A 13401-nucleotide genomic window follows, 5' to 3' on the forward strand; every position below is an offset into this window, starting at 1 on the left:
AAAATTGAACAAAGGGGTTGGCAAGAGCTCACGAACCCAGACACGAAGATAAATGCAAACCTCATTAAGGAGTTCTATGCCAATGTGGCCAGAGAAGATACCACCAAGGCCCCTACCTTCAGTAGCTATGTGAGAATAATAGAGGTAGATTTCAGTCCGAATGCCATAATGAGGACTCTTCATCTGAGATCACAACCCTCTGACAAGCCAAGTTATCAAGCAAGAATAAATAACGGTCCCGACAATGCTGAGCTTCAGGAAATTGTGAACGATATGTGTGTTATAGAATCAGATTGGAAAAGGTATTCGGATAAGAGACCATGGTTCATTAGAAGAGGAGATCTCATCCCGGAAGCCAAGGGGTGGTTTGAGCTCGTGAGAAGATCTATCCTTCCAGCCTCAAACAATTCTGAGGTTAATATTGCTCAAGCTACTATGTTACATTGAATTATGAGGGGTGGAGACATCAATGTACATGAAATTATAGCTGAGAAAATCCAAGAAGCAGCCAAAAAGAGTGATCCGAGTACTCAGCTTTGGTACCCCAGTACCATCCTGAGACTATGTATGAAAGCCAAGGTGGTCTTCGAAGATAGCAATCCAATTTGGATAAACCCTGGAAGGTTAGTTACACTTCAGCGCATAACATATGTAGCACCAGCTCAACAACAAAGAAGGCCTCAGATAAGGAAAAGAACATCACAAGAAGAACCCCATCAAGAAGAACCTCAACAAACAGAATACCAGCAAGAAGAGCAATACGATCCAACCAACATAAATTGGGTTCACATTCAAGGAGCCATTGAGGATTTGGCAAGGAGATATATGGAAGGACAAGAGCAACAACTACACTTTCAATCCCAAAAGATGGATCGTCAGGAAGAACTACTTGCTAATTGGATGAATCAACAAGGGGAGTGGCAGAAATAACAAACGGAGCAGCAACAAGAACACTACTTCCAACTCACTCAAGCCATCAATCAAGAGACTGAAAGGCAAGAGCGTCAAGATAAACGCCTTCAAGAACTCAACAAACGTTAGCTAGCTCAAATGAAAGCATTCAACGAGTTCAGCGTGCTTAATGAAGGACGGCAACTACACAGGGAAGAATTCAACATAAACACTCAGGCCAAGTTGACCTATGTGGCTGGGCATATGCATAACTTGCACTCTGCGATCCCAAGGTATGATACAGTCCAAAAAGACCTAACAGAACAAGAAGAAGGGAAGGTGAAACAACAGTAGGAAACATTGAAGAAGAAGATGGAAGATGCTGGCTTTTGGAAAAAGTTGGTCGAAAAGCGCAAGGGAAATGGGGGCTCAAGCACTCAAGAAGAACATAAAGAGGACAAACAAGAGAGAGAGCATGGACATCCTCATGAGTAAAAGGTGGCAGAGTTCCTTTTTATTTTTCTTTCTTTCAATGATTAAATAAGGAAAATCATGTATGAAATAGAATATGCTTCCATAGTAGCTTAGGCATTTTCAATTCTGTCTTTAGAATTTGCAGTTATTAGTTCTATGTGTGCTGGTCCAAGTTACTTGTTTGCACTTTCAGCTTGCTTAATTGTATGCTTTCCCTTTAAGATTAAATAAAAGAAAATGTTATGAAAAACTAGACTGTAGTTCATCTTATGGAGTGAGTCCTCAAGGTTTGTGGGTGGTAATATATAAGTTAAGTTGGATCACCTATAAGGTATAAGGGCACTCATGTGTATTGAACTACATGCTCGAAGCACATTCTATGAGACTAGCTAAACAACAAGATCTTAATAAGAAAAAGGGAAAGAACAATAAGAGTTTGAAAAAGAAAGAAAAATAATAAGAAATAAGGCTAGGCACCAAGGGTTTAAATCTTGAGGGATGTGTCTGTGGTGTTCCTGTGTAAAGGATCTGCTTGGATGAATAAGTTCTCTAGAGTGCTTCATCACTTGGTAACTTGGGTTAACTAACCCGGGATTATCAACTGAAAATCCACTATCAAGAGCAACTTTGCTACAGAACATTTAGTGATTCAACGAGATGCTGGACACCAAGACCTCAAGTAAAAGAAAATAATAAACCATATGCCTGTGGTGTGCATGTATGGGGGAGAGAGACTTGAGGGAGTAAGTCCCTAGGGGTGTTTCAACACCTAGCACCTTGAACCAACTGGCCCGGGAGTGTTGGCTGAACGCTTATTTTAAAGAGTTGCCCCATCACAGAGCACTTAGCCTAAGAATGCAATAAACCCTGAAAAGAAAGGGATATCAAGGAATAAAGATCTCATAGGAAGCAATCAAGCAAGTATTCAAGAGCATGATGAAGACCTGAAAACCAGTAAAGGAATGAACCTAAGTTGATATGCATGAAACCCCATAAAAGAAGAACTTTACTTCTATAATAAGAACTTGTTCTCTTGTTCTTTCATTCATCATTATTATCTTTCAGTACTTGCTTAGGGACAAGCAAGCTTTAAGTTTGGTGTTGTAATGCCAGGGCATTTTGGCCAGTTTCACTGACCTTTTCTTTACTGTTTTAGGGTAGTTTCATGCATTTTCTTAGTAAATAAGCAAGTTTTGGGTAGATATACACTTACACCTTGATTCAAGCAAACATTGTGAACTTTGCATGATTTTATGAGAGTTTGCATGAACTGAATGATAAAATAGATGATGCATAATCTCATGATTAAGAACCAAGCTTTGATGCACTTTATTTGCTTGATTTCAGGACAAGGGAAGCATAGAAGAGTCGCGTTAGCAGCCACGTTAGTTTCACTAACGTGACCACTAACGTGGAATGGGAGCCAGCTTTCAACGTTAATAGAAAAAGTGATCACCAATAACGCCTTCGAAAGCCATCATAGCCCACGTTAATTACATTAACGTGGGAGCTAACATGGAGGAAAATGGGAGCTCCAACGTTAGTGGTAAAAGTGAATACCACTAACGTTCCAAAAAGGGCACACTTGACCATGTTAAGAGTCACGTTAATCCAATTAACGTGAACTCTAACGTGGGAGGAGCAAGGAATTGCCAACATTAGTGACACTCACCTTTGTCACTAACGTTGGACTAAGCCAATATTGCCCACGTTAGTGGTCACGTTAAGACCACTAACGTGAAGGGTAACATGGAGCTAGGAATGATGGGCCAACGTTAGTGACACTCACCTTTGTCACTAACGTTGGAGATGGCAATCACCACCACGTTAGTGGTCACGTTAATGCAACTAACGTGAGGCACTAACGTGGGAAGAAGGGGCGTTTGAAGCGTTAGTGACAAAGGTGAGTGCCACTAACGCTCTCGAAGCATGGGCATGCCCATGTTAAGGGCCACGTTAGTTACACTAACGTGGGGAAAATAAGCAAGGAGCAACGTTATTGGAAAAGGTGAATGCCAATAACGTTTACGAAGGACCAAAAGCCAACGTTAGTGGTCACGTTAGTGCCACTAACGTTGAAGTTAACGTAAGTCAATTAAGGTATGGAGCGTTAGTGAAAAAGGTTATCGTCACTAACGTTTTCAAACCCGAATTTACACTTTACATTAACGCCACTAACGTCCTAACTAACTTGCTACCATGCCTGATTCACTTTCTCTTTGCAAGCAAAGCTAAGCCCACTGAAGACTGTAACTGCTTCAACTAAAGATCAAAGGCCCATATCCAAGACTTGAAGAGCCAACTAGAATATCAGAAGAGTAGTATATATAGTAGTTTTGAACTAGTAAGGGAGCTTGGCATTTTTTGGAGAACTATACTGTATATTTTTACTTTCTCTACAACTTCTAATTTTAATTTCAGAATGTACTTTTTAATTTCAATTTCTCTACAACTTCTGTTGTAATTTGATGGATCAATAATAGTTTCCATTATTCTTCTTCTTTCTTTTCTCTTGATTTTACTAGAAAGCTTTCAATCTTCATCCAATTGGGTAGTTGTCTTGGAAAAGAAGCTATTCATACTTGGATCTCTTCGGAACCTTGGAAGAGGAATGAAGAGATCATGCTAGAAATGCTTTCTCATGCTGGACCAAATTGGGGTTTGGATGGATATAGTGACATATAATCCTACCAACACTTTGATTTGGGAATACATGTGGTATAATCAGTGACCATACTTCATCTCTTCCCATGAGCAATTAAATCAAGGAATTGGGCAATTGTTCAAGCTTAGAGAGATTGGGTTGCCAAGGAATTGGAATCCAATCACTTAATATTGCCAAGGAGATCAATGAATGCATTGATTGAGGAAGAGATGAGAATGAACTTGATTCGGAGAATGCAACATCTCATAAGCCCAATGAATCCCCCATTTCTGATCTTACCCATTCTCTTTATTTTCTGCCATTTACTTTTATGCTCATCTTCCCAATTCCCCATTTAAGATTCTGCAATTTACTTTTCGCCATTTACATTCTGCCATTTATTTCCAGCATTTACATTTTTTGTTATTTACTTTCTTGCCATTTAATTTTCTGCAATTCCTTAACTCAATTTCTGCTTAGCTCAACTAGAACATTCCTCTAATTAAAGTTGCTTCACCAATTAATCCCTGTGGGATTCGACCTCACTCTATTGTGAGTTTTTAATTGACGACAATTCGGTATTCTTGCCGAAGGAAATTTTGTTGAGAGACAAGTTTTCGTGCATCACTAACCTAAGCTCTCACCTAAACACACATACATACTCTATGTAATTCTAAATTCATGCCTATCTATCCATAATTCCCACTTTTGTATCACATACTCATGTATCCAATTTTTTTCTTTAATTTCACCACATATGCATTGATCTTTTATTAAGCTTAATATTGGGATAATTTTGTCCCCTCGTTCACTTATTTACTTAATTAATTGAATATTTTTTTTTGTTTTTTTTTTTTTGAATCACAAAAGCAAACATAACATACCAATGTATATGGGTTTTTTTTTTTTAATTTTTCTGGTCTCACATGAGTATGCACCTAAATTCCCAATATTTTGTCAACAAGACACAGTACACTTTCATCAACCCAAGTTCCCACAGTTCCCCACACTTAATTGATACACAATCTCTAATTTAAGCTAACCAAATATTCACTTGGGGTAATTAATTGTTTTTTCGCTTAAGGCTAATGATGTGGTAAAATATAGAACAGACGGGGATTAAAAGGCTCAAGGTGGCAAAAAAAGGTGATTGAAAGGGTAGGCTATTTGGGATAAGTGAGCTAATAATAATTGATGGCCTCAATCATATGAAAGCATGTGAATATACTAAACAATGAACATATAGACAGGAACAAAGCAAAGATTGCAATCATAGAGAAGAAAACACACAAGAATAAAATATTATGGTTAAATAATGTAACCATGTAATCAAGCTCAAATCTCACAGGTTGTGTGTTCTTTGCTATAATTCATGTTCCAAATTACAATCCTCAAACAAGTTTAACACAAATTTTTTAATTTATATTAGTGAAATGCTATAAAAAGGGTCTTGAAAAGAAACTCATTACTTTAACCAAGCAGTGGTAAAATATGCACAAAAATCAAACAAACATGCAAATGCAACAACTAATTTAACAAAGAAAATTAAACATTAGTGTTGAGAAGGAAGTAACTAACCCACGAAAGTCAGTATCGACCTCCCCACACTTAAAGATTGCACCGTCCTCGGTGCATGCAAAGAAGTGCAAGTGGACGGGCTGCTCCAACTTACTTTTTGTCCTCATGCTATCTTCACCATCCATTGCCTTGTCCCTTTCATCATGCTATTCTTCTGCATACCTATCCATCATGTCAAAACAAAGAAAAGAATAAAAATAGGTGGCGGTAAGTTCAAGGCAAGCAATGCTTAAATTTAAAACTAAAACCTTGACTAGTGTTCTTCATGATTGTTCATCCATCCGTGACCCCTTTTGTGCTTTATATAGTCTTGGAGGACACCAAACTTAGTGTTTGGATATATGGTTCAAAGTGTTACTTCCTCCAAGTATTATCATTGAGATCTCAACGGGATTATTGTCACTTTTGGTTCAACCATCATGAGAAACACTTTATTTTTCTATTTCTTAACATGAACTAAAAATTATAAACATGGTTGCACTTTCATGACTTTCAAAACTGAAAAGAACCTTGACTCTCATGACTTGTTCTTGCAATATATAGAACACCAAACTTAATGTTTGGCTATATATTCCAAGAAACACACGTCAACATGGCAATATGATCATTATTTTTGAAACGTGTCTTAGTGTGTGTGTAGGAACACCAAACCTAGAATTGGATCATATGCTTCACAATATCATGGATAGTTGTCAAAATTGTCTATGAGAGCTTGAATTCATGTTGGAGCAATAATTATTATTCATACTGAAGCATTAAAAACAAGGAAACTAAATCATGGGTTGCCTCCCATGGAGCGCTTCTTTAACGTCATTAGCTTGACGGTTGGTTTACTATTAAGGTGGATTGTAATGCCCCAAATCTTCTCCCCTCACAGTGAAGCTTTCTCCATTTGATTCCTTGATGATTTCTACATGTTCCAAGGAAAGGACCTTTTTGACTGTGAACACTTGGGGTAACTGAGATGGAATTGTTGGAAGCTTTGTTGGGATTAATGGATGGAGGGATGATATCACCTTGTTTCCAGGGGAAAAATCTTCTGTAGGAATCTTCTTATTTCTCCATCCTCTTGGAAATTTCTTCACAACTCTTTTCCCTTCTTCCAGTAGTGCTCCAGTGATTATTGTGTCACGGAGTTCCTTGTTAGCTGCTCCTCTCAACTCTTGTGTCTTAAGTTCTTTCTTGAGTTCTCTTGGTTACTGTATCTCTTGAGATTCTTGCTTATTTACCAAGGATTGTTTAAGGGATTCAGCTGCTGATTCACTGTTGCTTTCCTTTGTGCACATGTTACTGTGATCATCCTTCAGCTCTTTAGGTTCTGGTTCAGACTCAGATGTAGGTTTGAATACATGGAAGGTGAGATGTTCATCATGTATTCTCAGGATTAACTCTCCTTATTCCACATCTATCAGTGCTCTAGCAGTGGCTAGAAATGGTCTCCTCAGAATAATGGGAAGGAGGTAGCTTTCCTTCATGTCCAGAACAACAAAGTCAGTGGGGAGGAAGTAGTTTCCCACTTTCACCAACACATTTTCAACTACTCCTTCAGCCTGCTTCTGAGTTTTATCAGCCAATTGTATGATTACATCCGTGGACCTCAGCTCATTAATTTGCAACTTCTTCATAAGAGATAGATGCATTACATTTATGCTAGCTCCTAGATCACAAAATCCTTTGTCAATTTTTGTTTCTCCTATGACACAGGGAATATGAAAGCTCCCTGATAAACCCCAATTTTGTGGTTTATCTTGTGCTTAATTTGGGAGATTTTATTACCTTTTCCCATTTTTATTTAATGAAATAGCAAGGTTTTGCAATTCTCCCTTGATTTGTGCTTAAATGTCAAAACATATTTTTTAGGCCTTAAAATAGCTAAATTCAATTCACTTTAATTCTATTCGATGCCTTGATGTGTTTGTTGAGTGATTTCAAGTTCATAAGGCAAGTATTGGATGGAAGAAGTGAGGAGAGAGAAGCATGCAAAGTGGGAGAACTCATGAAGAAATGAAGGAACCGTAAATCTATCAAGCCTGACCTCTTCGCACTCAATCGATCATAACTTGAGCTACAAAGGTCCAAATAAGGCGGTTCTAGTTGCGTTGGAAAGCTAGCATCCGGAGCTTCAAAATGATATAAAATTTGCTATAGTTGCTTCGTGTTTAGGGACACGCAAGTGCACAGTACACGTACACGCCGTTGGAGCAGCATGATTCACTAAAGCGAAATCGTGGCCAGCGATTTGTAGCTCATTTTGGGCCCAATCCAACCCATTTCTGATACTATTTTATGCAGAATTCAAGCTTGGGCAAGGAGGAGCACTTGTTTGTAGTGTAGCATCATGTAGGTTAGTTTTTTTAGAGAAAAGCTCCCTCTTCCCTCTAGAATTAGGGTTCTTAGGGTCAATTCCATCTTAGATCTAGGTTATGATTATCGTTCTCATCTTGTTTTCTTTACAATTTCATGCTTCTACACTTGATTCTCTTAGTTTTCTTGTTAATTTCCCTTTTATGCTCTCTTTTGTGATGATAAACTCTTGACGGATTTCGATCTTTTTTATGAAATTTATGTTTGATGTTCTTTTAATTGTTGATTTGAGTTGTGAATTTACTTTTCTTGCAATTGATAGTTGGTAGATTAATTACTCTTGCACTTTTACCATGCTTTCCATTTGTACCCACCAAGTGTTTGACAAAAGGCTTGGTTGGGCTTTAGAGTAGATTTTGAGCATTCTTGGCTTGGGAAGAGTAATGGGGCAATCTTGAGTCATTAATAACCAATTTAGATTGGTGATCTAGAGTTGTTGGTTAATATCATTTTCAATGACTCTAATCTCTTGCTAATTCAATTAGTGAGTTGATTAGGATTTTTGACTTGAGATTAACTAGTCTTGTTTGACTTTCTCTAATGGAAGATAACTTATACCTTCTTCCAACATTGGGGATGACGAAATAAAATAAATTCTTGTTAAGTATTGTTATGATTAATGACTAGGATAGAAAGCCTATGATCTCAAACCTTTTCATGAATGTCTCTCTTTATTAATTGCTTTCTTTAATTGCTCTCTTTACATTTCAGGTCATTTATTTTATTGCCCCTTCTATCAACCAAACCCCCCTTGTTCTTCATAGCCAATAATTGACCATTTCATTGCAATTCCTTGTGAGACGACACGGAGTCTAAATACTTCGGTTAATTTTCATTGGGGTTTGTACATGTGACAAAACCAAATTTAATTTGATTCGAGGATTGACTATTGGTTTGGACTATACTAGTAGTGGAATTATTTTGTGGAATTTTTATTTTGTTAAAAATATTGGGAATTGGGTACGTATTCATGCACTATATGTAAAACCATATGTATTGATATGTTTGTATATAATTTAGAAAAAAAATGATAAGGAAAAAGAAAAATAACATATATATATATATATATAAGAAAAAAATAAAAAAAAGAGAAAAAGAAATAAAAAGGGGACAAAAATGCCCCAAAGTAAAGTTCAATAAAAATCAATGCATATGGAATGTGAATTAAAGAGAATGCATGAGTATGTGAAAAAGTGGGAATCATGGGTAGCTAGGTTGTGTATTAGAATTGTATAGGTTGTTATATGTGTTTGGTGAGAGCTTAGGTTAATCAAAGATTCAAATTCCAAACTCACTGACCATATGCATCCTCACCTTTACCCTAGCCCCATTACAACCAATGAATAGGTGCTCATGATGAATGTATGCATGCATTGAATAATTGTTGATTGTTAGATGAAAAACAAATCTTGGAAAGCATGAATAGAAGAGAATTGAGTGGTCAACTCTATACACTCGAGCGACTAGAGTGCAAACACTTCCAGTGAGGGTTCGATGCTCAATTCCTTGTTCCCGGATTTCATGAGCTTTTCTTCTTGCAAGTCTACTTGTACTTCATTTTGATATTTGAATTGGTAGGATTCATGAATCATCATACTACTTAGCCCTACATGTGCTCATGTGTTCTTGGGGATTGACTTACTTTTAACCAAGTAGGTAGAATTATTTTGCATTTAGTTGCATTCATGTAGATAGGTGCATATAGTTTATTTGCATTGAAAAAATGTTCATACCCTTTTTCTTGTCCTTCTTTATTCTTAGCATGAGGACATGCTTGGTTTAAGTGTGGGGAGATTTGATAAACCCCAATTTTGTGGTTTATCTTGTGCTTAATTTGGGGGATTTTATCACCTCTTCCCACATTTATTCAATGAAATAGCATGGTTTTGCAATTCTCCCTTGATTTGTGTTTAAATGTGAAAACATGCTTTTTAGGCCTTAAAATAGCTAAATTTAATTCACTTTAATTTCATTCGATGCCTTGATGTATTTTTTGAGTGATTTCAGGTTCGTAAGTCAAGTATTGGATGGAAGAAGTGAGGAGAGAAGCATGCAAAGTGGGAGAACTCATGAAGAAATGAAGGAAACCGTAATGGTGTCAAGCCTGACCTCTTCGCACTCAATCGATCATAACTTGAGCTATAGAAGTCCAAATAAGGCAGTTCTAGTTGCATTGGAAAGCTAACATCTGGGGCTTCAAAATGATATAAAATTTTCCATAGTTTCTTCACGTTTAGAGACGCGCAAGCGCACTATACGCGTGCACATCAATGGAGCAGCATGATTCACTAAAGTGAAATCATGGCCAGTGATTTGTAGCTCATTTTGGGCCCAATCCCTGATACTATTTCATGCATGAATTCAAGCTTGGGCAAAGAAGGAGCACTTGTTTGTAATATAGCATCATGTTGGTTAGTTTCTAGAGAGAGAAGCTCCCTCTTCTCTCTAGAATTAGGGTTCTTAGGCTCAATTCCATCTTAGATCATTGTTTTGATTATTGTTCTCATCTTGTTTTCTTTACAATTTCATGCTTCTACACTTGATTCTCTTAGTTTTCTTGTTAATTTCCTTTTTATGCTCTCTTTTGTGATGATGAACTCTTGATGGATTTGGATCTCTTTTATGAAATTTATGTTTGATGTTCTTTTAATTCTTGATTTGAGTTGTGAATTTACTTTTCTTACAATTGATAGTTAGTAGATTTATTAATCTTGCACTTTTACCATGCTTTCCATTTGTACCCACCAAGTGTTTAACAAAATGCTTGGTTGGGCTTTAGAGTAAATTTTGAGCATTCTTGCCTTGGGAAGAATAATGGGGCAATCTTGAGTCATTAATACCCAATTTAGAATGGTGATCTAGAGTTGTTAGTTAATATCATTTTCAATGACTCTAATCTCTTGCTAATTCAATTAGTGAGTTGATTAGGATTTTTGACTTGAGATTAACTAGTCTTGTTTGACTTTCTCTAATGGAAGATAACTTATACCTTCTTCCAACATTGGGGATGACGAAATAAGATAAATTCTTGTTAAGTATTGTTATGATTAATGACTAGGATAGAAAGCCTATGATCTCAAACCTTTTCATGAATGTCTCTCTTTATTAATTGCTTTCTTTAATTGCTCTCTTTACATTTCTTGTCATTTATTTTATTGCCCCTTCTATCAACCAAACCCCCCTTGTTCTTCATAGCCAATAATTGACCATTTCATTACAATTCTTTGTCAGACGACTCGGAGTCTAAATACTTCGGTTAATTTTCATTGGGGTTTGTACATGTGACAAAACCAAATTTAATTTGATTCGAGGATTGACTATTGTTTTGGACTATACTAACAGCGGAATTATTTTGTGGAATTCCGAACCAGTATAAATCCTTGCCAATCACTCCCTGGATCTTTTTTCTTCAGGAGTACATCATTCTTGATGAGGGCACTACATTCCTTGTTCATTGTCACTGTTTGTCCCCCTTTTAAGGTTCCTTTCTCGGTCAGCAGCTCTTTCATACACTTGATGTATGTAGGCATCTGTTGGAGAGTTTTGATAAAGGGAATGTTGACACTGAGAGATGCAAACATATCTAGAAATCTTGAATATGACCTTTCTTTCTTACTTCCCTTGAGTCTTTGAGGAAATGGTGCCTTTAGCACATAAGGTTTCGAAATTTCCTTCCTTGTTGATTCTTTTCTTTGTACAGATCCAGTTCCTTATTCCTTTTTCTCCAAGTTGCTTTGGGAGCTTCCTTGGCTGTGCTCTGTTGGCTTGTAGGTATCTTCTTCTAGGATTTCTTCATTTGCAAGAGTAACTGCCTTACACTCTTCTCATCTCACCTTCTTCATTTTCCCTCTTGGATTTTTCTCAGTGTCACTGGGGAAATTGTCAGTGGACATTGGAATTTTCTATGAAAGATGTCCTACCTGAGATTCGAGATTCTTAATAACCTCTCCTGGGCTTTTTATACTACCCCTCACTTCTTCCCTGAATTTCTTCATGTCTTCAGACTCCTTGCAAAGGTTTGCAATCATAGCTTCGATTTTGGCCATTCTGTCATTATCATGCGGTGATGGTTGGTTGAAATTGGGGTGTTGAGAGTGGTTATTGTGGCTTTGGTATGGTGGCTATGAATAAGTATTTTGTGTAGTCTGGTATGGTCTTTGGTTGGAGTTTTGGTGAGTAGAGTTGTTATACTGAGTTGGATTGTGTGGTTTGTGGTCTTGACCTTGGTTTTGTTGGTTTCCCCATCCAAAGTTTAGGTGGTTTCTCCAACCCAAGTTATAAGATTTAGAATATGGATTATGAGCTTGCCTAGATGAATTTCCAGGGTAATTAGCTTCCTCCCAGTTAACTCCTTCTTCTGTTTCCAATTCTTCCTGAGGTGATGGTTGAGTATGGATAGCTGCAGCCTAATTCTTCTCCATTTGCTTGGTCAACTTAGCCAGTTGCTTGGTGATCATCTTGTTCTGGGCCAAGATTGCATCCATATGGTTTAATTCTAAGACTCCCCTGTTGTTGCTCCTATCTGAGGCATAAAAATACTCATTGTCAGCCACTGTCTCTATAACATCCATGGCTTCTTCAATGGTCTTCTTCTTTTTAAGGGAACATCCAGATGAGTGGTCTACAGCTTTCTTTGATTCACAATTCAGCCCTTCATAAAAGATATAAAGTTGCACCCACTCATTAAACATATCAGGGGGGCATTTCCTTGTCAAATTCTTGAATCTCTCCCAGGCTTCGTAAATAGTCTCACCATTCTGCTGTCTGAATGTCTGCACTTCAGTTCTCAGCGTATTTACTTTTTGTGGAGGGTAGAACCTTGTTAAGAATCTATTCACCACATCCTCCCAAGTTGTCAAGCTTTCCTTGGGAAATGATTTCAGTCATTTTGATGCTTTGTCCCTCAAAGAAAATGGAAACAGTAGCAATCTATAGGTGTCAGGATGAATACCATTAGATTTAACCGTGTCACATATCCTTTGAAATTTAGTGAGATGCTCATTAGGATCCTCTTTGGCACTTCCTCCAAAAGAACAGTTGTTCTGGACAAGAGTTATGAGCTGAGGCTTCAATTCGAAGTTATTAGCATGGATAGTTGGCTTTTGAATGCTGCTACCACAGTTTCTTAGGTTTGGATTGATGTATGAGCCCAAAACTCTCCTCTCTTATCCAGCAAGGTTAGCTACACCTCTTCTGGCATGATTGTTCACCAACAGCCCTCTTCTTCTTCTGCACCAACAGCCCTCTTTACTCTTGCTTCCCTCCTTAATCTCAGGAAGGTTCTTTCCGGTTCACTATCAAACGAGGTTGAGGCCTCTCTTCTACCTATCATATAATGAATAAGTACAAGAAACAGCAAATGCAGAGTCTACTAAAACAGAGTATAGTTAGTTTGGTTAGAGCAATTTATCATATAGTTAGTAGGTTAGCTTACTGGAAAGTAAAGAAGT

General features: G+C 37.4%; 1 non-coding gene across 1 annotated transcript; it reads left to right on the plus strand.

Annotated features, from left to right (window-relative positions):
• The first annotated feature begins 12636 nt into the window (after positions 1 to 12636).
• LOC148580245 (small nucleolar RNA R71) lies at positions 12637 to 12744 on the plus strand. The gene has a single exon (XR_015896000.1). It is a non-coding gene; the product is annotated as a small nucleolar RNA R71 (small nucleolar RNA).
• Positions 12745 to 13401: the final 657 nt, after the last annotated feature.

Source organism: Arachis ipaensis, chromosome B10 (assembly GCF_059453495.1).
Source record: "Arachis ipaensis isolate K30076 ecotype BB chromosome B10, ASM5945349v1, whole genome shotgun sequence".
Lineage (NCBI taxonomy): Eukaryota > Viridiplantae > Streptophyta > Magnoliopsida > Fabales > Fabaceae > Arachis > Arachis ipaensis.